Genomic DNA, 21,863 nt, shown 5'->3' with positions numbered 1-21,863 from the left:
TTTTTTTTTTTTTCAATTTTATAAAAATATGTTGGGATTTTGGCTGGCATTACATCAAACCAATTTGGGAACAAGTTATATCTTTACAAAACTGTGTCATCAAAAGGAATGAAATCTAGCTATTTACAATGACATTTACAATGAACTAGAGGATATTATGTGAAGTGAAATGTCAGTCAGAGAAAGGTAAACACCATATGATTTCATTCATATGTGAAATCTAAGGAAAAAACCAAATGACTATAGGGGAAGAGAAGGAAAAAATAAAATAAGATGAAAACAGAGAAACAAACCTTAAGAGACTCTTAACTCTAGGAAACAAACTGAGGGTTGCAGGAGGGGAGGTGGGTAGGGGGGGTGGGTTAACTGAGAGATGGGCATTAAGGAGGGCACAAGAAGTAATGAGCACTGGGTTTTGTATGCAACTGATGAATCACTAAATTCTACCTCTGAAACTAATAATCCACTATATATTAATTAAATTGAATTAAAATAAAAACATTTTTAAAGACAAAACAGAAAACCAATTATGTCTTAATATTCATAAGGGCGACGCCTGGGTGGATCGGCGGTTGAGTGTCTGCCTTTGGCTCAGGACGTGATCCTGGAGTTTTGGGATCCAGTCCTACATTAGGCTCCCTGCGGGGGGTGGGGGGGGGGCGGGGGTAGGGGGTGGAGCTGCTTCTCCCTCTGCCTATGTCTCTGCCTCTCTCTGTCTCTCTCATGAATAAATAAATACATTTAAAAAATATTCATGATGAGGGACGATTTGTTCATTTAAGATCTTTCAATGCCTCCTAGTTGAACCACATCTGAAGACATGGCTTCTACGTGTGCTGAGGTTAATTAAGAAAAGAATATGATGGGACTTAATGGTTGCACTTAGAAGAAACTTATTTCTCTTTTCGTACCACTGATTAGACTTGCATTGCCAAGAAAACCATAAGACTTTACTGAGAATTCTTTGACTTCCTGAGAATTAGAACAACTCATGGCCACCATCTTTTAGCAGAAGGCAGGCTTTAAAGGCTGCATCACCTCACAAGGAGGTATGCTGTCTGACTTCAGATTTGGCCAGGAAGAACACTAGAAGAGGTGAAAACTTCTAAAGTGAAATCAGCATCCATAGAAAACAATGAAGACAAAGATTTTTTTCCCAGAAAATTTGTGCCTCATAAATTAAATGTCCTTAGTTTTACATTGGTGGCACCTGCCATAACTGAGCTATCTGGATTCAATTTGGATTGCCTTGAACCAGTGACTTCTGTGGGCCTTCTGTCTCTTTTTTGAATGGAAGTCATTGTCTTGTCTTTGTTTCATCATTTTTTGTCTAGTGTGTGTATCAGGGGAAGGAGCAGAGAACCTGTCTTTTTGGTTTATAGGTCACTATTAAGAGGCAATAATTGTGAAAACCGATTACCTGGAGATCCTGGATTTTTGAGCTGGAGATAGTGGCTAGAGAAGACTCTGGCTTGTCCTCTCAAGAGAGGAGGAATGCCCTGCATATAGGAGTAAAAGTGAAATAAAAATTTGGTTAGGCTGGCAAAAAGTGTCTAGGTATTCTTAAATTCTATTGCTTATTCCTGTGTTCATAGGAAGACTACACATTCTAGCCTCCTTTGCAGTTAGTTAGCCAGGGGCCATACAAATAGTTCTACCAATAGAATAGGGACAAAAATAAAATATGCCACTTTAAGGCTTTGCTCCTAAAAGCTCTGATGAGTCATCAGCTTTCCCCATTCCCCATATTGTGCAATTGAAAGCAAAGTACTTAAAGATTGCAGGGCCACGAAATGGGAAGAATCAAGATGCCTGAGTCATCACTTGGGATCACCATCCTGAGGCAACCAGGAGAGTCAGCTGACTAGGAATGGAGTGTGATATGAGCAAGAAACTAACTTTATTTTCTTGAACCAGTGAGTTTTCAGGGTTGTTTGTTTTAGCAACTAGTATTAATAATCATCCTAATCCATGTATTTTAAATGACCCATGAAGAAGATTCTAGGCATTCCAGGCAAGGACAGATAAATCCTTCTCCATTATCTGCTTCATTCCAGATTTCTGACATTCAATTTTTTTACATTCAATTTTTAGTAAGTGTGTTCCACTGAATGTGTTAGATCACCATAATTTGTAATTTCATGAAGGAGTTATCTGTTGGATGGGAGGATGCACATGGCTGGATGGTGGATTTTCCTGGGAAATAATGGAATTGTTTGGGGCAGCCTATGGCTTTTCTTGGTGGAAATTTTCCCCTTTGTCACATGTTATCTTTCCTTTTTTTGGTCTTTTTTTGAGAGAGAAAGTGCACATGCAAGCAGAGGAGGAGGCACATGGGAGAGGGAGAGGGAGAATCCCAAGCAGCCTCTATGCTCTAATTCTCATATCCCTGATATCATGACCTGAGCTGAAATCAAGAGTCAGATACTTAACCCACTGAGCTGCCCAGGAATCCCATGTTTCCTTAACTAAATTTTCAGTATTTTCTGTAGCCTTCATAATTGCTGCAGCTAGTTTTTGGTCTCTGCTGCCTGGAAAGCAGAAGAAAAACCACCAATAACTCAAAGCTATCAATGAACCAATCATAATAATAAATGTAATAATCTAATAATACATGTGAAGAAGGATCTATAAACTTAACAACTGTGGCCAATAAATATGATCATGTGTGTAACACATCTAGCTCAGGCCTGATACATACCTATTTCCTTGTATCTCAGACATGTTTTCTTGCACATTTCAACACTTGAAAAATTTGGAGGCATTGTACCATCAATGTTAAGAGCACCTTGCTAATCAGCACACATTGGAATAAGTTGTAAGTTATGTGCTTGCTTAATCACTTTGAGAAAAACAACCAACACTATGGTGTTTTAGTGTGCCTTGAAATTTTATTGTCAATTTAAAAATTATTAAAGAAGTCAAGGTCACTTATAGAGGTTCTAAACAGTAGTTTGGGAATATGATCCAATGCATAATTGTCAGGGGTTAAAACTTTCATTAATATTTTATTGATATCTTCTATACTTTCCAAATGAGAAAAAGATATCCAGGAATGAGATTGTTCCAAAAGACATAATTTTTGCAGGTGCACAGAAAATAGGACATGTCATGGCCAAGCCAATGGATAACTGAGTAAAAATTAAGGTGTAAATCACATTCCTTAGTTTATTATATTTTGTTACATTATTTTTGGCATTTTGCTGAACCAAGGTAAATGGACTTATTTTTATATGCCTCCCCAAGATTTCCTTGACCCCATCTGTTTCTCAGGCCTTTGGCCATTTACTCACAGGAGAGCCCTGACCATCCACTGACATCACCACAACTCCTATATCTGCCAGATGGAACAAGGATTGTGCTCCTATATGATGCCTGCATCATGCCAGTGTGGTGAGAACTTCAGCACATGGCCTGACCAAAGCAAATTTATGAAGCATCTGAATACTTCACTTTCCCTGAAGAAGTGCCACATCTTGGAGAGTGAAGTTTGGTTTCTACAGTGACTGCTCAGAGGGGCTGTTTGATGCAACTTAGAAGAGGAGGGGAATTAATGCCCATGAGGCAAATTTTGACAAGTAAGGGGCCTTGAGACAGGAAGAAGCCAGTGGGTATGTTCTCTTTTATTCCCCTGAGACATTGTTCTGACTGGCCAAACAACTGATGATATTTTCTCTTGAAGCCATGGATAGCTTGGTAAGGCATCTCCCAGGGCCCATCTCTATCCTGGGATTATCATCCCAAATAAAGTGTTAGTATGCAAACTTTGCCTCAAATTCTGCTTTCTAAAACAATGGCTTTCAAACTTGTTAAAACTCAGATTGCTGGGTCCACCTCTGTAATTTCCGATTCAATAGATCTGGGACAGAGCCCAAGAATTAGTAGCTAGTAAATTCCCAAATAATAATTGCTCATAATAGTCCCTTATGATTCTTTTTTTATTTTGAGGCATCTGTTGCAATGTCTTCTTTCATTTCTGGTTTTATTGGAGTTTCTTTTTTTAGTTTGGCTAAGAGTTTGTTGATTTTGTTCATTTTTTTGAAAAAAATCTCAGTTTTGCTGATTATTTGTGTTTGTAATTTTTTCCATTCTGATTTGAATTATTCCTTCTCTAATCTTTGTTTGTTTCCTTCTGCTAACTTTGGGCTTAGTCTTTTCCCCTAATTATTAGAGTTGTATTATTAAACAGTTTATTAAGATCTTTTTTCTTTTTTAATGTAGACATTTGTCACTAGAAACTTTTAGTACTGCTTAGCTGAATCCTATGATTTTGATATGTTGTACTTTGTTTTTTTATATCAAGATACTTTTAAAATTCCCTTTTGATTTCCTCTTTGATCCAACATTTGGTTAAGAGTATGTTGTTTAGTTTCACCTTATTAGTGAATATCTTTCTTGCTGTTATTTATTTCCTATTTTATTCAATTATGTTTGGAAAAAGTACTTGGAATTATTCTGATCTTAAATTAAGACCTGTGTGACATAATATGCAATCTGCCTGGTGACTGTTCAGTGTATACTAAGAGATGTCTATCTTCGACTGTTGGGTAGAAAGATCTGTGTATGTCTGTCAGGTCCATTTGGTCTATAGTGTTCAACTCAGCTATTTCTTTTCTTGTTTTAAAGATTTTATTTATTTGAGAGAGTGAGAGAGAGCATGAGCAGGGGGAGGGGCAGACGGAGAAGGAGAGGCAGACTCCCCACTGGGCAGGGAACCTGAACCCTGGCATCATGACCTGAGCTGAAGGCAGATGCTTAACCGACTGAGCTACCCAGGTGCCCCTGAACTCTGCTATTTCTTTATTGATTTCCTGTCTGGCTATTCTATCCATTTTTGTAAGTGGGGTTTTGAAGCCCCCAGCTATTATTTTATTGCCATCAATGTCTTCCTTCAGATCTGTCAGTATTTGCTCTCTCTATATATTTAGGTGCTCTCATATTGGGTGCAAATATATTTATAATTGTTATATCCTCTTAATGTATCAACTGCTTTATCATTACATAAGGATTTCTTTGTCTGTTGTGACAGTTTTTGACTGAATACCTTTTCTGTTGGATATGAGTATAGCCACTCTTGTTCTCTCTTGCTTAAAAATTACAATTGTGCAGAATATCTTTGCTTTGCTTCTTTCCTTTCTCTCCCTCCCCCTCTGTCCTTTTGCAATTTGTACACTTTTATTTATTCATTTTTTAAAGATTTATTTATTTATTTATTTATTTATTCATTCATTCATTCATTCATTCATGAGAAACACACACAGAGAGAGGCAGAGACACAGGCAGAGGGAGAAGCAGGCCCATGCAGGGAACCTGACATGAGACTCAATCCCACGTCTCCAGGATCATGCCCTGGGCTGAAGGTGGCAATAAACCACTGAGCCACTGGGGCTGCCCACAATTTGTACACTTTTAATTTAATTTCAAAAATTCCCTTTGTATGACAATAAGGGATCTGGAGAAAGCAAAGTAGTAGCAATGAGGAGAAAGGAAGAAAAGCACTTACAAACATGGGGTCAAGTGCTGACTGCCCACTGTGCTCCCTGGCTAAAAGAGAAGTAGGATCTATGGGAAAAGTTGCTCTTGACACAAATAAGGGTCCTGGGGCATGCCACCCGAATCCAGGTGCCTGGCCAATAAGATGCAAAAAAAATGGAGACTGTGACATCTTAACAGGTGCACCAACATGAGAAGGAGTCCTTTGGGTACCTCCCAAGGTGCCTGTAGGGTCTGAAGCATAGTAGTGTCTGTAACAATGTCCATGAGCATAGTTAGTTAAAAGCACCCGCTAGTAAGCTTACAGCAGGAGAAAGACTGAGACTCTTAGACTCTAGCACCCACTTGCCTGGCTCTCCTGGGAAGAAACTTACTTCCTTGATGGCTGCTCTTGCAGCATGAACCCCTCTCTCATTCCTTTGGCCTCACTTTTACCTAGGTGTGTTTTTAAATTTTTTTGTGTGTGTGTCTTTAAATTTAATATGAGACTCTTGAATCTTGTTTCTATTTATTTTTTATCCAATTAGCAGCCACCTAACTGACTGAGCCACCCAAGTACCCCTCTTTTTCACTTTTAGAGGATATTTTGTTGGGTATAGTATTTTTGTAGCAATGTGGGCTCTGGGCAGTTCTACTGGCTAGAGTTAGCATAAGTGAAAACTGCAAGGATCTTCAGAGGCAAAAGCTTCAGGTGTTTTCAGTGGCAGTGAGGGCTACTTAATCCCTTAGTGCAAAGAGTTCTGGGGTCCTTCTCTACCTTTCCCTTATAAGGAGGTCATCACTGAGGAGATCCCTTTAGATGCTGAGGTTTGCTAAGCTAATGGGATGGAGTGATGCAGGTGTAATGCTTCCTACAATTTTCTATGCAGGTATCCTTGGTTTTTGTGCTCCACTGAGTTGTTATACCTTCTTCATTATACTCTGGTGGTTCCTCAGAGCTAATCGTATCAGTGGAAACCTATTAAACATTGTTGTTGGGGGATGAGTATTGGGATCTCCTAGTTTGCCATCTCACTGACATTGCTCCCTGAATTTTTTTTGTTTAAAGATTTTACTTATTTACTTATGAGAGACACATAAAGAGAGGCAGAGACATAGGCAGAGGGAGAAGCAGAGTCCCTGCAAAAGAGCCTGAGGTGGAACTCGATCCTAGGAACCCAGGATCATGACCTGAGCCAAAGACACACGCTCAACCACTGAGCCACCCAGGGGCCCCCTGGCTTTCGTTTCTTACCTTCCATCTTTTCTTCCCTTTTCTGCCATCCCCAATTTCTTCCTTATCTCTTTTTTTTCTTTATTTTGATGGATAGTACAGTGCTGGATACACATTAAGTACTACTGATTAATGTGATATACTCCTGACAGGAGTATAAATATATTATTGGGAGGCACCTGGGTGGCTCAGTGGTTGAGTGCCTGCTTTTGACTCAGTGTGATCTTGGAGTCCTGGGATCGAGTCCCCCATCAGGCTCCCTTGTGGGGAGCCTGCTTTTCCCTCTGCCTATATCTCTGCCTCTTTCTCTGTGTCTCTTGGGAATAAATAAAATCTTTTAAAAGAAGAAATATATTTTTAAGTTTCTTTTTTACTTAAAATTATTAGATTTTTTTCATTGTTTAGGTTACTGATTGACTCATTCCAGTTTGTCTTATGCAAAATACAAATTGGCTCTAATTTTACTGTCTCTTACTGGGAAGGAAGGCCCACCTTTGTGTGGGAACCGGCAAGATCCCACACTTAACACAGAGTGCCCAGATGAGATATATAATACATGTTATCTTTCTGCCTGGCTGACCTCAGACATATCCCATCCTTTTTAGTTCACTGCCTACACCCTGGCCTACTTCTGAAACTAATAAAGCAGGACATTGCCCTGTTGAAGAGATATCTATTCTGCCCCCTGTGTGTGCTCTTCATCCTCTTTGAATCTGTCAGTTATGAAGCCCTATTTAATGACCATTGTCATCCTTCTGATCCTGGTTCATAAGACTTCAGGTAACTCACACTATTTTCAAAGATTCTGGGGTACTGCATGTGGCTTTGCAATTTTGATTACTTGGTGTAAGGCAGCTTAGAGATGTTAACTTCAAGTTTTTATCATGCCAGGATCTTACTGGCTTTGTATTGCTGATTCATTTAAGGGTTTGGTGCTCCTGGGTAGAGGAGTGGTGAAGGGTATTGGACATAGAGCATAATAGGGTAGCGATATCACTAGGATGACAGCTTGAGACATGGTTTAGGTGTGAGGAACTGAGTCCAATTTGAGTATTTATAGGATCGATCAAGGAATTAATTTGGAGGCTGGAAGTGAATTGTGCAGAAAGGACCAGACCTTTGGGTTGGGACACTGGTAGAAAAATAAATAGTAATCCAGTGGAAGTGAGTGATTGTATTTGTTTTTTTTTTTTGTTTGTTTGTTTGTTTGTTTTTTAATAAATTAATTTTTATTGGTGTTCAATTTACCAACATACAGAATAACACCCAGTGCTCATCCCGTCAAGTGTCCCCCTCAGTGCCCATCACCCATTCACCCCGACCCCCTGCCTTCCTCCCCTTCCTCCACCCCTACTTCGTTTCCCAGAGTTAGGAGTCTTTATGTTCTGTCTCCCTTTCTGATATTTCCCACACATTTCTTCTCCCTTCCCTTATATTCCCTTTCACTAGTATTTATATTCCCCAAATGAATGAGAACATACACTGTTTGCCCTTCTTCGATTGACTTACTTCACTCAGCATAATACCCTCCAGTTCCATCCACATTGAAGCAAATGGTGGGTATTTGTCGTTTCTAATGGCTGAGTAATATTCCATTGTATACATAAACCACATCTTCTTTATCCATTCATCTTTTGATGGACACCGAGGCTCCTTCCACAGTTTGGCTATTGTGGACATTGCTGCTATAAACATCGGGGTGCAGGTGTCCCGGCGTTTCATTGCGTCTGAATCTTTGGGGTAAATCCCCAACAGTGCAATTGCTGGGTAATAGGGCAGGACTATTTTTAACTCTTTGAGGAACCTCCACACAGTTTTCCAGAGTGGCTGCACCAGTTCACATTCCCACCAACAGTGTAAGAGGGTTCCCTTTTCTCCGCATCCTCTCCAACATTTGTGGTTTCCTGCCTTGTTAATTTTCCCCATTCTCACTGGTGTCAGGTGGTATCTCATTGTGGTTTTGATTTGTATTTCCCTGATGGCAGGTGATGCAGAGCATTTTCTCATGTGCCTGTTGGCCATGTCTATGTCTTCCTATGTGAGATTTCTGTTCATGTCTTTTGCCCATTTCATGATTGGATTGTTTGTTTCTTTGCTGTTGAGTTTAATAAGTTCTTTATAGATTTTGGAAACTAGCCCTTTATCTGATATGTCATTTGCAAATATCTTCTCCCATTCTGTAGGTTGTCTTTTAGTTTTGTTGACTGTATCCTTTGCTGTGCAAAAGCTTCTTATCTTTTTTTTTTTTTTTAAAAGCTTCTTATCTTGATGAAGTCCCAATAGTTCATTTTTGCTTTTGTTTCTTTTGCCTTCGTGGATGTATCTTGCAAGAAGTTACTGTGGCCAAGTTCAAAAAGGGTGTTGCCTGTGTTCTCCTCTAGGATTTTGATGGAATCTTGTCTCACATTTAGATATTTCATCCATTTTGAGTTTATCTTTGTGTATGGTACAAGAGAGTGGTCTAGTTTCATTCTTCTGCATGTGGTTGTCCAACTTTCCCAGCACCATTTATTGAAGACACTGTCTTTCTTCCAATGGATAATCTTTCCTCCTTTATCGAATATTAGTTGACCATAAAGTTCAGGGTCCACTTCTGGGTTCTCTATTCTGTTCCATTGATCTATGTGTCTGTTTTTGTGCCAGTACCACACTGTCTTGATGACCACAGCTTTGTAGTACGACCTGAAATCTGGCATTGTGATGCCCCCAGCTATGGTTTTCTTTTTTAAAATTCCCCTGGCTATTCGGGGTCTTTTCTGATTCCACACAAATCTTAAAATAATTTGTTCTAACTCTCTGAAGAAAGTTCATGGTATTTTGATAGGGATTGCATTAAACGTATAAATTGCCCTGGGTAACATTGACATTTTCACAATATTAATTCTGCCAATCCATGAGCATGGAATATTTTTCCATCTCTTTGTGTCTTCCTCAATTTCTTTCAGAAGTGTTCTATAGTTTTGAGGGTATAGATCCTTTACCTCTTTGGTTAGGTTTATTCCTAGGTATCTTATGCTTTTGGGTGCAATTGTAAATGGGATTGACTCCTTAATTTCTCTTTCTTCAGTCTCATTGTTAGTGTATAGAAATGCCATTGATTTCTGGGCATTGATTTTGTATCCTGCCATGCTACCAAATTGCTGTATGAGTTTTAGCAATCTTGGGGTGGAGGCTTTTGGGTTTTCTATGTAGAGTATCATGTCATCGGCGAAGAGGGAGAGTTTGACTTCTTTGCCAATTTGAATGCCTTTAATGTCTTTCTGTTGTCTGATTGCTGAGGCTAGACTTCCAATACTATGTTGAATAGTAGTGGTGAGAGTGGACATCCCTGTCTTGTTCCTGATCTTAGGGGAAAGGCTCCCAGTGCTTCCCCATTGAGAATGATATTTGCTGTGGGCTTTTCATAGATGGCTTTTAAGATGTCGAGGAAAATTCCCTCTATCCCTACACTCTGAAGAGTTTTGATCAGGAATGGATGCTGTATTTTGTCAAATGCTTTCTCTGCATCTAATGAGAGGATCATATGGTTCTTGGTTTTTCTCTTGCTGATATGATGAATCACACTGATTGTTTTATGAGTGTTGAACCAGCCTAGTGTCCCGGGGATAAATCCTACTTGGTCATGGTGAATAATTTTCTTAATGTACTGTTGGATCCTATTGGCTAGTATCTTGTTGAGAATTTTTGCATCCATATTCATCAGGGATATTGGCCTGTAATTCTCCTTTTTGGTGGGGTCTTTGTCTGGTTTTGGAATTAAGATGATGCTGGCCTCATAGAACGAATTTGGAAGTACTCCATCTCTTTCTATCTTTCCAAACAGCTTTAGTAGAATAGGTATGATTTCTTCTTTAAACGTTTAATAGAATTCCCCTGGGAAGCCATCTGGCCCTGGACTCTTGTGTCTTGGGAGGTTTTTGATGACTGCTTCAATTTCCTCCCTGGTTATTGGCCTGTTCAGGTTTTCTATTTCTTCCTGTTCAGTTTTGGTAGTTTGTGGCTTTCCAGGAATGCGTCCATTTCTTCTAGATTGCCTAATTTATTGGTGTATAGCTGTTCATAATATGTTTTTAAAATCGTTTGTATTTCCTTGGTGTTGGTAGTGATCTCTCCTTTCTCATTCATGATTTTATTAATTTGAGTCTCCTCTCTCTTCTTTTTAATAAGGTTGGCTAATGGTTTAGCTATCTTATTAATTCTTTCAAAGAACCAACTCCTGGTTCTGTTGATCTGTTCCACAGTTCTTCTGGTCTCGATTTCATTGAGTTCTGCTTGAATTTTAATTAACTCTCTTCTTCTGCTGGGCGTGGGGTCCATCTGCTGTTTTATCTCTAGCTCCTTTATGTGTAAGGTTAGTTTTTGTATTTGAGTTCTTTCCAGTTTTTGAATGGATGCTTGTATTGCGATGTATTTCCCCCTTAGGACTGCTTTTGCTGCATCCCAAAGATTTTGAACGGTTGTATCTTCATTCTCATTAGTTTCCATGAATCTTTTTAATTCTTCCTTAATTTGCTGGTTGACCCTTTCATCTTTTAGCAGGATGGTCCTTAACCTCCACGTGTTTGAGGTCCTTCCAAACTTCTTGTTGCGATTTAGTTCTAATTTCAAGGCATTATGGTCTGAGAATATGCAGGGGACGATCCCAGTCTTTTGGTATCGGTTCAGACCCGATTTGTGACCCAATATGTGGTCTATTCTGGAGAAAGTTCCATGTGCACTTGAGAAGAATGTGTATTCAGTTGAGTTTGGATGTAAAGTTCTGTAGATAGCTGTGAAATCCATCTGGTCCAGTGTATCATTTAAAGCTCTCGTTTCTTTGGAGATGTTGTGCTTAGAAGACCTATCGAGGGTAGAAAGAGCTAGATTGAAGTCACCAAGTATAAGTGTATTATTATCTAAGTATTTCTTCACTTTGGTTAATAATTGATTTATATATTTGGCAGCTCCCACATTCGGGGCATATATATTGAGGATTGTTAAGTCCTCTTGTTGAATAGATCCTTTAAGTATGAGATAGTGTCCCTCTTCATCTCTCACTACAGTCTTCGGGGTAAATTTTATTTTATCTGATATAAGGATGGCTACCCCTGCTTTCTTTTGAGGACCATTCGAATGGTAAATGGTTCTCCAACCTTTTATTTTCAGGCTGTAGGTGTCCTTCTGTCTAAAATGAGTCTCTTGTAGACAGCAAATAGATGGGTCCTGCTTTTTTATCCAGTCTGAAACCCTGCGCCTTTTGATGGGGTCATTAAGCCCGTTCACGTTCAGAGTTACTATTGAAAGATATGAGTTTAGTGTCATCATGATATCTATTCAGGCCTTGTTTTTGTGGATTGTTCCACTGAACTTCTTCTTAAAGGGGAATTTTAATGGTCCCCCTTAAAATTTCTTGCAGAGCTGGTTTGGAGGTCACATATTTTTTCAGTTCCTGCCTGTCTTGGAAGCTCTTTATCTCTCCTTCCATTTTGTTTTTTTTGTTTTTTTGTTTTTTTGTTTTTTAATTTTTTATTTTATTTTATTTATGATAGGCACACAGTGAGAGAGAGAGAGAGAGGCAGAGACACAGGCAGAGGGAGAAGCAGGCTCCATGCACCGGGAGCCCGACGTGGGATTCGATCCCGGGTCTCCAGGATCGCGCCCTGGGCCAAAGGCAGGTGCTAAACCGCTGCGCCACCCAGGGATCCCGTCTCCTTCCATTTTGAATGAGAGCCTTGCTGGATAAAGTATTCTTGGTTGCATGTTCTTCTCATTTAGGACCCTGAATATATCCTGCCAGCCCTTTCTGGCCTGCCAGGTCTCTGTGGAGAGGTATGCTGTTACCCTAATACTCCTCCCCATAAAAGTCAGTGATTTCTTGTCTCTTGCTGCTTTAAGGATCTTCTCTTTATCTTTGGAATTTGCAAGCTTCACTATTAAATATTGAGGTGTTGAACGGTTTTTATTGATTTTAGGGGGGGGTCTCTCTATTTCCTGGATCTGAATGCCTGTTTACCTTCCCAGATTAGGAAAGTTTTCAGCTATGATTTGTTCAAATACATATTCTGGCCCTCTGTCCCTTTCGGCGTCCTCGGGAACCCCAATTAAATGTAGGTTTTTCTTCCTCAGGCTGTCATTTATTTCCCTTAATCTGTCTTCATGGTCTTTTAATTGTCTGTCTCTTTTTTCCTCAGTTTCCCTCTTTGCCATCAACTTGTCTTCTGTCACTCACTGGTTATTCCACCTCGTTAACCCTCATCATTAGGACTTCTAGTTTGGATTGCATCTCATTCAATTGATTTTTAATTTCTGCCTGATTGGATCTAAATTCTGCAGTCATGAAGTCTCTTGAGTCCTTTATGCTTTTTTCTAGAGCCACCAGTAGCTGTATAATAGTGCTTCTGAATTGGCTTTCTGACATTGAATTGTAGTCCATATTTTGTAACTCTGTGGGAGAGAGGACTGTTTCTGATTCTTTCTTTTGAGGTGAGGTTTTCCTTTTAGTCATTTTGCTCAGTGCAGAGTGGCCAAAAACAAGTTGTATTGGGAAAAGGAGAAAAAGAGAGAGAAAGAAGGAAAGAAAAGAGAAAAAGAAAAAAGGAAGAAAAAAAGGAAAAAAAGAGAAGAAAAAGAGAAAGAAAAAGAAAGAAAGGGGAATAAAAAGATGGGGGAAGCAATCAGAAATCAAAAAGAAAAAAAAAACATAGGGGAGTATCTTCTGATTCTGTATACTTTAAGTCCCTTGACTTCCCCTGGAACTTGTCCGTCTAGCAGGTCTTCTGGGGGAGGGGCCTGTTGTGCTGATTTTCAGGTTTTAGCACTTGGGGGAGCTGCTCTGCCCCCTGCCTGGTGCAGGGCTCAGTGGGGGTTGCTTACCCTGTGAGGCCCCAGGAGGAACAACTCCAGTGGCGGGGCCAGCTCTGGAGCCCTGGATTCAGCCCCCGCAGTAACTCCGGAGCTCTCCGTCTGCAGGGCCTGGAGGCTCTGGGGCGGAGCCGCTGATCTGCTCAGCTCGGGGCAGGGGCGTCCTTGCGGTCCTGGGCCCTCCCGGCCTCTGCCTGTCCCGGGGAGGCCGGATTCTGGGCTGTGTCCCGGCGCCCTGTGCTCCGGAGCCTGCGCTGTTGGATTCGCGCTCCAGCCGCGCAGCCCCCTCTGCGGAGCCGCCGCCGGAGCCTTCCGAGCTGCTCCCGGAGCCGCGCAGCCCCCTCCGTCGGAGTCTCCTCCTCTGCTGGAGCTGCGGCCTCCGAGCTGCTCCCGCCCCGCAGCCCCCTCCGCAGAGCCGCCGCCCGAGCCCCTCCGCCCTCCGCGGAGCTCCCGGGTCAATGTGTGCGCGCTGCAGCCCTCAGGGAGCTCGGCGCACTCTCCCGGGGCGCAGGTGTCTGTTAGTGTCCCCGGGAGCCCGAGGGCATCCCCGCCCTCCTGGGTCCTGCTCCAACTCCCCGCGAACCCCTTTCCGCCCGGGAAGGTCGGTGCAGCTCCTGCTTCTCCGGGACGGGGCTCTCCTGTCCTGGGGACACTCGCCCCGGCCTCAGCCCGGCTCCTCGGGGGCCCCTCCCCCTTGGATGCCTTTTGTTTATTTCTTTTTCCCCGTCTTCCTACCTTGATAGAAGCGCGAACTCTTCTCACTGTAGCGTATCAGCTGTTCTCTCTTTAAATCTCAGGCCGAATTCGTAGATTTTCAGGATGAGTTGAAGGTTATCTGGGTAATTTGGTGGGGACAGGTGGTTTGGGGACCCTCCTCTTCCGCCATCTTGCCCCTCCTCGAGTGATTGTATTTTGTGAAATTAGTTTGGGCTGATGGTTTATGATAGGCTGAGTTGGAAATATTTGTAGTTGAATGAATCTTGCAGTTGAGTGAAACTGAGAATTAAAGTAGATGGTGCTTCCATGTGGGCTGGTTATTGCGTTGAAGCTAGATATTGGTGTTGGGTGTTTGTTTGTCTTAGGATTGGGGATTGAGTGGACATAGGATGGAGATAGACCTGGGGTTTGGAGTTAGGTTTTGTCAGGTGTTTGTTTTAAGGAGACTGAATGTGTGGTTGGAATGGATAGAGTTTGTATTAGGCTAGCGTAGAACCTCATTTGATTCAAATAAGACATCTGAGTTGATCACAGCAGAGCTGTTATTAAAATGGCAATTAATTGGCTCTGTATTAAATGTATTTAATGTATTTTTCCCATTTTTCAAAGACTTTGTTGAATATGACTCTCATTGACCATAAATAGCCGTAAATGTAAGAGAAGATAGTGCAGGTAAATGAAATCAGGAGGCTCACATATTTCTAGATACCTTCAAATCTTGGCATTTAAAGTAAACACACACACTAGAATGCAACAAAAGACAACAAAAACACCAGAGAATCTTTAACTATCCCTATAGACAATCAAGGTTGTTGCTTCTTTCTTGGGTTTGAGCTCAGTTACCATGATTAGCTTTTTTTCTTCTTTTCCCCCCTCTACCTTTCCAGATCTATCATTCTCTCCTCATTACCACCCCTTTCTTCTACTTTCCATCTTCTTATCTCCCTCTTCCTTGATGTATTTTACTCTTGTCCGTGAGGTATAATTGTTCCCATGCTCGGTAAAACACTGGAGTAGTTATGGTCACTGCAAGTGGGTTTACAAATAAAATGAAGGTAAAAATTCATGCGTCAAGAATTATAAGTAGTTCTGCTTCCTTAATGACCTTAATGATTATTTAACATGACATCTGAAGAATTCATTGCCATGAACTATCTTTAATTTAAATATAATTAATGTACAGTGTTATATTAGTTTCAGGGGTACAGTATGATTTAACAATTCTGTACATTTCTCAGTGCTCATCGAGATAAGTGTACTCTTAATCCCCTTTATCTCTTCTACCCATACACACCTCTCCTTTTGCAACCACTGTTCATTTTCTGTATTTAAGAGTCTGAGTTTTTTTTGAGAGTTTCTTTTTTCTTCATTTATTTGTTTTGTTCCTTAAATCCCAAGTATGAATTTTCAATATGGTATTTGTCTTTCTCTGATCAACATTTTACTTAGCATTATACCCTCTAGGTCCAGCCATGTTGTTGCAAATGGCAAGATCTCATTCTTTTAATGGCTGAGTAATATTTCATTGTATATATATGCACACCACATCTTCTTTATCCATTCATCTATTGATGGACACTTGGGTTGCTTCCTTATCTTGGCTGTTGTAAATAATGCTGCATATACTTTTTGAATTAGTGTTTTCATTTCCTTTGGGTAAATACCCAGTAGTGAAATTACTAGATCATATGGTATTTCTATTTTTAACTTTTTAAGGAAACTCCATACTGTTTTTCATAGCGGCTGCACCAATTTGCACCCTACCAACAGTACATGAGGGTTGCCAGGAACTATTTTGAACAATCTCTTCCCATGAGAAAATCAAAGCTATACAGATACAGATATAGATATATAGATGTATCTCACACATATGTGTATGCATGCTATGCATGGAGCTCTTAGAAAGGGTACATTGTGGGGATCCCTGGGTGGTTCAGCAGTTTAGCACCTGTCTATGGCCCAGGGAGCGATCCTGGAGTCCCGGGATCGAGTCCCATGTTGGGCTCCCGGCGTGGAGCCTGATTCTCCCTCCTCCTGTGTCTCTGCCTCTCTCTCTCTCTCTCTCTCTCTCTGTCTATCATGAATAAATAAATAAATAAATAAATAAATCTTTCTTTTTTTTAAAGAAAGGGTACATTGCAGGTTTTTGGTTGTTGATGTAGTTGTTACTTGATTTATGATTTGTTAAATTCATTTTAAACATGATTGTATAGTGAGGGTAAATGGCCTGCCAATATCTAAATGTGAGTGTTATAAGGTCAGGATTAGGAAGAGTTGAGAAATTCAAATCAAGTAGAGGTTTATTATAATTGGGGGACCACTCTTGCAAAGCATTCTTCCTCTGGCCCCTGACTTTGCTGAATGAATCTCTGGAGGTGATTTAGAATGAGAATATAAAATATCTCCCCAAGTATTTGAGAGTATTCATGCCCCTATAACTTCCTTTTCTATATACACTTGACATCTGATGCAACCATCTCTAATCCAATTTCTGAGACAGAGTAGTTTTAAAGAGTTTAGGTATTAAATTATTGTTAGAGACCATGCTGGGATTTGAAAGGTGGTCTCTTTCTCCTGATCAGAAAAGGGAAAGCATGGGGTGCCTGGGTGGCTCAGTAGGTTGAGCATCTGACTCTTGGTTTCAGCTTAGGTCCTAATCTCCCATTCATGGTGTTGGGCTCTGTGCTCAGTGCAGAGTTTGCTTCAGATTCTCTCTCCCTCTACTTCCTCTCACTCTCTCTCAAATAAATAAATAAAATCCTTAAAAAAATAGAAAGAAGAGGGAAGATATTAAAAGGTGATATTAATTTTATTGGTGTATCAGAAATGCACAATGATTCAGGGTAATATGAAGTCAGAAGAGCTGGTCTGGAGTAGAGAGAAGCAAAGGCCTTTGACACAACTTTTTGGGTACCACTGTAGGTAGAATTTTCCTGGGCTGCCTTGGGTCACTCTACATGTGGTGAATGAGGAAAATGCATCCTTGCTAATACTCATTTATGGCATGTATGTTCCCACCCGTCCCTCTGGTGACTACAGATGAGGGGGAATAGGATGTTGCAGCTTCCATATAAGACACTTGGGAGGAAAATACTGCAGGTGAGTTTTTAGCCAGAAAAATGTGTCACTCTCAGGAAGCCCCTTGTAGGTCTCCTTCCTGTAAGTAAGATAGTGGCAGGAGAGAGAGCTTGTCACATGAGAGTGAGGATTATGGTGGAGAAGACACGGTGGGTACCATGGTGCTAGAGTTTGAATGAAGGGTGTGATTTTTTACCTCCTACCCCTATTTGATCAGCAGGTTGGCTAATGTAGCAACCGAGTGCCTTCTCTAGATTTCTGTGGCAGTTTATATATACACCAGCACCCAAATGCTATTCATTTCTCATCTTCCTTTCCTTTTCTGTATCCCATCCATTCTTTTTTTAATTTTATTTTTTCCATTCTTTTTTAAAGGAATTCCCTATTCATTCTTTTTCTTCCCCAGCTTTATTGAGATATGACATATGTAAGTTTCAGTGTACAATGTAATTTGATACATGTATATATTGCAAATTGACTATCACAATATTTTAAAGATTTTATTTATTTATTCATGAGAGACACAGAGAGAAAGAGAGGCAGAGACACAAGCAGAGGGAGAAGCAGGCTCCATGCAGGGAGCCCGATGTGGGACTCCATCCTGGGACTCCAGGATCACTCACTGAGCCGAAGGCAGGCGCTTAACTGCTGAGCCACCCAGGCGTCCCCACAATAAGGCTTTTTAACACTTCTATCTCCTCACATAATTACCTCTTTTGTGTGATGATAATATTTAAGATTTGTTCTATTAATAATTTTAAATTATATAACACATTATTGTTAATTATAGTCATTGTGCTATACATTAGATCCCCAGAACATTTTTCATTTGCAAAAGCTAGAAGTTTGTGCACTTTTTAAAAAGATTTATTTATTTGAGAGAGAGAGAGAGCAAGAGCACAGGGGGAGGGGCAGAGGGAAAGAGAATTCTGAAGCAGATTCCCTGCTCAGTGCAGAGCCTGACATGGGGCTCAATCCCAGAGCCCTGAGATCATGACCTGAGCCAAAATCAAGGGTCGGCTGCTTAACTGAGCCAACCAGGTGCCCCAGAAGTTTGTGCACTTTGATCAACATCTGCCCATTTTTTCCACCCCCAGCTTCTGACAAGCACCACTCTGTATTTGAGTTCAGCTTTTTAAGATTCCAATTATGAATGAGAACATATACTATTTGTCTTTCTTTGTCTGGATATCTCCCTTAGCATAATGTCCTTAATGTCCATCCATATGGTCACAAAAGAACATTTCTTTCTTTTTATGGCTAAATAATATTCCATTGTGTGTGTTTGTGTGTCTGTGTGTACATATACTTATCCCATTTTCTTTATCCATTCTTTTACTGATAGAACATAGGTTTTTATGTCTTGGCTATTCTGAATATTACTGCAATAAATATGTGGGTGCAGATATGTTTTCAAGACAACAATTCATTTCCTTGGATATATACTTGGAAATGGGATTGCTAGATAATGTGGTAGAGTCCCATTTTAAATTTTTTGAGGAAACTATTCCATTTTCTATGGCTATACTAGTTAACATTCCTACCAACAGTGCACAAGTGTTCCCTTTTCTTCATAGTCTTGGCAACAGTTTCTATCTCTTGTCTTTTGAGAATACTATTTTATCAGGAATGAGGTGATATCTCAGTATGGTTTTGATTTAAATTTCCCTAGTTGATTAGTGATGTTGAACATCTTTTCATGTACTTGTTGATCACTTGTATGCATTATTTGGAAAAATGTCTATTCAGATCCCCTGCCCCTTTTCTAATTGGATTGTTTGTTGTTTTGTTAGTGACTTGTGTGAGTTCTTTATATGTTTGGATATGAACGTATGATCAGGTAAATGGTTTGCAAATATTTTCTCATACTTCATAGGCTGCCTTTTTATCTTGCTGATTGTTTCTTTATAAGTGCAAGAGATATTTTGTTTGATGTAGTCCCTTCTGTTTACTTTGCTTTTTGTTGCTTACACTGTTGTCACAGTAAAAAAAAAAAAAAAAAAAAAAAAAGGTTACCAAGACTAATGTCAAGGCACTTTCCCCCTATGTTTTCTTCGAGATCTTTACTATTTCAGGTCTTATATTTAAGTCTTTAGTTCACTTCAGGTTAACTTGTATGAAGAGTATAACACAGGCCAGTTACATTCTTCCCCATGTATTTATCCAGTTTTGCCTGCACCAATTTATTGAAGAGGCTCTTCTTTCTCCATTTAGTCTTCTTGGCTTCTTTGTCAAATATTAGTTGACCCCGTATGCATGGATTTATCTCCGGGATCTAGACTATTCCATTGATCTATGTATCTATTTTTGTAACAGTACTATACTGAGAGGAGGGGCAGGATGGCGGAAGAGTAGGGTCTCCAAATCACCTGTCTCCACCAAATTACCTAGAAAACCTTCAAATTATCCTGAAAATCTATGAATTCGGCCTGAGATTTAAAGAGAGGCCAGCTGGAATGCTACAGTGAGAAGAGTTCGCGCTTCTATCAAGGTAGGAAGACGGGAAAAAAGAAATAAAGAAACAAAGGCCTCCAAGGGGGAGGGGCCCCGCGAGGAGCCGGGCTGAGGCCGGGGCGAGTGTCCCCAGGACAGGAGAGCCCCGTCCCGGAGGAGCAGGAGCTGCACCAACCTTCCCGGGCGGAAAGGGGCTCCCAGGGAGTTGGAGCAGGACCCAGAAGGGAGGGGATGCCCTCGGGTTCCCTGGGACAGTAACAGAGCAACTGCGCCCCGGGAGAGTGCGCCGAGCTCCCTAAGGGCTGCAGCGCGCACGGAGGGGCTCGGGCGGCGGCTCCGCGGAGGGGGCTGCGGGGCCTCGGGAGCAGCTCGAAGGGGCTCCGGCAGAGGAAGAAGCTCGGTGCGGAGGGGGCTGCGCGGTTCCAGGAGCAGCTCGGGGTGCTCGGGGGCGGCTCCGCGGAGGGGGCTGCGGGGCGGGAGCGCGAATCCAACAGCGCAGGCTCCCGAGCACAGGGCGCCAGGACACAGCCCAGGATCCGGACTCCCCCGGGACAGGCAGAGGCCGGGAGGGCCCAGGACAGCAAGGACGCCCCTGCCCCAGCTGAGCAGATCAGCGGCCCCGCCCCGGAGCCTCCAGGCCCTGCAGACGGAGAGCTCCGGAGTTCCTGCCGGAGCTGAATCCAGGTTTCCAGAGCTGGCCCCGCCACTGGGGCTGTTCCTACTGCGGCCTCACGGGGTAAACAACCCCCACTGAGCCCTGCACCAGGCAGGGGGCAGAGCAGCTCCCCCAAGTGCTAAAACCTGAGAATCAGCACAACAGGCCCCTCCCCCAGAAGACCAGCTAGACTGACTGACAACTTCCAGGGGAAGCCAAGGGATTAAAGTACACAGAATCAGAAGATACTCCCCCGTGGTTCTTTTTTTTTTCTTTTTTCTTTTTCTTTTTGATTTGTTTCCTTCCCCCACCCCCCTTTTTTCTCCTTTCTTTCTTTTTCTTTCTCTTTTTCTTTTTTTTTCGTTTTTTTCTTCCTTTTTTTCTCTTTCTCTTTTCTTTCCTTCTTTCTCTCCTCTCTTTTTCTCCTTTTCCCAATACAACTTGCTTTTGGCCACTCTGCACTGAGCAAAATGACTAGAAGGAAAACCTCACCTCAAAAGAAAGAATCAGAAACAGTCCTCTCTCCCACAGAGTTACAAAATATGGACTACAATTCAATGTCAGAAAGCCAATTCAGAAGCACTATTATACAGCTACTGGTGGCTCTAGAAAAAAGCATAAAGGACTCAAGAGACTTCATGACTGCAGAATTTAGATCCAATCAGGCAGAAATTAAAAATCAATTGAATGAGATGCAATCCAAACTAGAAGTCCTAATGATGAGGGTTAACGAGGTGGAAGAACGAGTGAGTGACATAGAAGACAAGTTGATGGCAAAGAGGGAAACTGAGGAAAAAAGAGACAGACAATTAAAAGACCATGAAGACAGATTAAGGGAAATAAATGACAGCCTGAGGAAGAAAAACCTACATTTAATTGGGGTTCCCGAGGGCGCCGAAAGGGACAGAGGGCCAGAATATGTATTTGAACAAATCATAGCTGAAAACTTTCCTAATCTGGGAAGGGAAACAGGCATTCAGATCCAGGAAATAGAGAGATCCCCCCCAAAAAAATCAATAAAAACCGTTCAACACCTCAACATTTAATAGTGAAGCTTGCAAATTCCAAAGATAAAGAGAAGATCCTTAAAGCAGCAAGAGACAAGAAATCACTGACTTTTATGGGGAGGAATATTAGGGTAACAGCATACCTCTCCACAGAGACCTGGCAGGCCAGAAAGGGCTGGCAGGATATATTCAGGGTCCTAAATGAGAAGAACATGCAACCAAGAATACTTTATCCAGCAAGACTCTCATTCAGAATGGAAGGAGAGATAAAGAGCTTCCAAGACAGGCAGCAACTAAAAGAATATGTGACCTCCAAACCAGCTCTGCAAGAAATTTTAAGGGGGACTCTTAAAATTCCCCTTTAAGAAGAAGTTCAGTGGAACATTCCACAAAAACAAGGACTGAA

At 41.3% G+C, this 21,863-nt stretch overlaps 1 pseudogene; it reads right to left on the bottom strand.

Moving 5' to 3' along the window:
* Positions 1-14,406, bottom strand: part of LOC140618258 (E3 ubiquitin-protein ligase RNF14 pseudogene) — a 41,838-nt pseudogene extending 27,432 nt beyond the window's left edge.
* Between the last annotated feature and the right edge of the window lie 7,457 nt (positions 14,407-21,863).

The sequence above is a fragment of the Canis lupus genome, chromosome 26, assembly GCF_048164855.1.
Source record: "Canis lupus baileyi chromosome 26, mCanLup2.hap1, whole genome shotgun sequence".
Taxonomy (NCBI): domain Eukaryota; kingdom Metazoa; phylum Chordata; class Mammalia; order Carnivora; family Canidae; genus Canis; species Canis lupus.
The sequence above is the reverse complement of the archived record's forward strand: the minus strand, read 5'-3'. Positions and strand labels throughout refer to the sequence as shown.